This window comes from Cnephaeus nilssonii (assembly GCF_951640355.1).
Source record: "Cnephaeus nilssonii genome assembly, chromosome: 20".
In the NCBI taxonomy this organism is placed as follows: Eukaryota; Metazoa; Chordata; class Mammalia; order Chiroptera; family Vespertilionidae; genus Cnephaeus; species Cnephaeus nilssonii.
In genome coordinates, this window is record NC_137091.1 from 50,097,028 (window position 1) to 50,099,903 (window position 2,876).

At 66.7% G+C, this 2,876-nt stretch overlaps 1 protein-coding gene across 2 annotated transcripts in view; it reads left to right on the forward strand.

Annotated features, from left to right (window-relative positions):
* Nucleotides 1–2,876, forward strand: part of LOC307116685 (class I histocompatibility antigen, Gogo-B*0101 alpha chain-like) — a 43,276-nt gene that overhangs the window by 20,579 nt on the left and 19,821 nt on the right. The gene's annotated exons all lie outside the window — the stretch shown is intronic.

Here is a 2,876-nt window from a genome sequence, read left to right on the forward strand (position 1 = left end):
AGGACCCCCGCCTCGACCATCTCTGCCCGCGAGGAGCTGGTGCAGCGCATCCCCGCATCCCCGCATCCCCGAGGCCAGCCTCAACTTCCAGAAGGTGCGTCCTGCGCCCTGCACTCCTGGGACCTGGACCAGAACATGAACCAGCGCCGCCGTGAGCACGCCCTGGCCAGCAGGCCGCGGCCCCGGAACCGGAGGAGGTGATCTGTGATCCCCTCATGCTGAGCCCGTGTCCCTGCTGTCCCGCGAGAACATGAGCATCTCGCCGAGAAGATGGAGATCCTCTTCCAGAACTTGGGGCACGCGTGGGAGGACCTGGGGGCCCGGATCAACGCCGAGAACAAGGTACCCATCCTGAAGATGTCCGACAAGGAGATCAGCTCCGTCCTGAAGGAGCTGAGGCGCGTGCAGAAGCAGCTGGAAGTCCTCAATGCCATCTGGACCCCCGCGGGAACCTGGAGCTGCTCACGGCAAAGAGGGGCTCCGCAGGCTCCTCCCCCTCGGGAAGGGCCGGCCGCCCGCCCAGAGCCCGGCCTTGCACCCCGGCCTTGACCCTGAGGAGCTTCCCACAGAGGCCCCCCTGCAGGTCCCCCAGCCTCCCGGACCCTGCCTTCCTCCCCGACTTCTCCCGGACTCAGAGAGGTTCCTGATCTAGAGGCCGGGCCACGGCCCCCGCGTGCCCGTGTCCCTGCCTCCCGCTCACCGCGCCCCGCGTAGGCCCCTCCGGGCTGTGGCCGGCTCACCGGGAAGACCCCCACACGTGCCATAACCCCACGGGCGGTGCCCCGCCCAGGCCCCCTGAGCTCCCAGCCAGCACCCCGCCCCCACCCGCCGCCTCCTGGCCCAGCTCCTGCTGCGGCCGCTGCCCAGGGCCTGTGCCCGCCGCTGCCTCCTGTTCCTTTGTCTCCTTTTGGAGGAAGTAGTTTGTCCCTTTCAGCGGCCTCCCCGCCTGCAGGGCCCGCGCCTCCTGGGCTGGAGCGCTGATGGCCTGGCGGGTCCTGGGCGCTGGCCTGGCCGGGCCTGGGAGGGGCCTCCGTGGGTCACTCAGTGCCAAACAGGGAGCAGAGGGGCTGGGCGCCCTGGAACCGAGGGTGCAGGCCGGGCAGGTGCGCCAGCGGCCCGGGGCCCAGCGGCCGGGCAGGGACGGGGCTGAGAGCCGCTTGGGGCAGGAGCCCCAGCCCTTCCCGCCTCCGGTGCCAACACAGCCGCAGGCCCAGCGTGCCGGCCGCCTGGAGGGGCCCGCCTCGCCCACACCCGCTCCCACCAGCCCGGGCGCGTCTGCGTGTGCAGGGCCTGCCCAGAGCGGGTGCCTGGCCGTTCTGGGGGCGGGGGGCCTCTGGGCCAGGGGGAGGCGGTGCCAGGCCAGAGTGGCTGCAGCTGGGCTCCCGGGAGCTCCCGAGGCAGCACGCTGCCCCATCCTGGACGCCGGGCACTAAGGGGGCATCTGCACTGGGCTCGGACCCGACAGGCCCCCGTCCTGGGGGCGGGGGCAGGGACAGGCCCGGGAGCAGGCTCCTTTTCTCAGGATTCTGTTGGCGGGAACATGCCAGGCGGCATGTGTTTCTGGAGGGTCTAAGCCGAAGAGCCCGTTTGGGGGGCGGGGTACCCCCTCGATCAGAGTGGCCTGGGTGTGCCGGGCAGCCCCTGGCTTCTGCATGCGTGTCCATTGCTGGGGGACCAACTGCGGGGGGCACTGCAGCTGGACGGAGGCCACAGGGGGCGGGGCTGTTTACACTGGGCACCGGGCGTGGCCTGCACCCACTGGATGTTCACGTGTGAGTGGCAGTGGGGACCCTGCCTGGCGCCCCCCGCCCCAGAGCCTGGGGAGACCCTAGAGGAGGTGCGAGTCCTGGTCCCAGCCCGCATGCCACACGCCTCACCTGCAGCCGCCTGGACACACGCGGTGGCCACGGATGCCGGCCACGAGGCCCTTCCCACGCACACCCGTGCGGTCGCCATACACTTTTTTATTCATAGACGCGTGTCCCCTCCGGCCCCACCCGGGCTCAGTAACTTATTTGTCCGGTTTCGTGGAGGGTCCTCTGGTTAGTCCTCAGGTGGTCTGTGGGAGTCTTTCAGAAAATGGTTATTTTTTGTGATTTGTCATGGAATTTGTTCTATTAAATCACGTGGCAAAAAAACAAACAAACATAAAAACACTGCTCCTGCCCGTTTCTGTGAGGCCGTCCATGTCTTCATGAGCTGCAGCCACAAGAGCAGATAAAACGCAGAAGCAAATGTGAAAACCCGGCGTCTCCCAGGGAGAAAGGCAAGGCTGTGACCTGGGAGCAGCCCCCTCCTTTCTCCTCCGTGTTCACTTGGGAAATTGGTGTTTTTCATAAAAACATGACTCTGTGACCATCTCACAGGCAGTGAGCATGCGCCGTGAATTCATACTTGTCTCCCCTGTGTGACTCCGTGAGTGGTGACTGTGACAGACGGAACCACATACACAAGGTTCTTGGGGCGCCTCCCTCCTGGGTGAGGCTGCACAGAGATGGTGACCCCAGAACCTTGGAAAGTCCCTGAACAGCACGGCGCCTGGGCCAGGCCTCGGGGGACCGTGTGACGGGAGCTCCGCGCAGGAGGGGGGTCAGGACCGAGTCCAGGGCCCGGGCCTGAGCTCCGTTCTCAGCGGGGTAAGAGTCTGGGGGTGCAGCTCTGCGGTGGGGACTCCCCAGCGCCCTGGTTTCACTTCTCCTCTCCCAACCTGTGTCGGCGCCTCCTTCCTGGATACTCGTGACGCGGCCCCACTTCTCACTCCCATTGGCTGAGCGGTTTCCACAGCAGCCAATCAGCGTCCCCGCGGCTCGAGGTTATAAACTCTAAGCTGAAGCGCCTGTACTCCTAAGGTCCCCCCGACGCCGAGGATGCGGGTC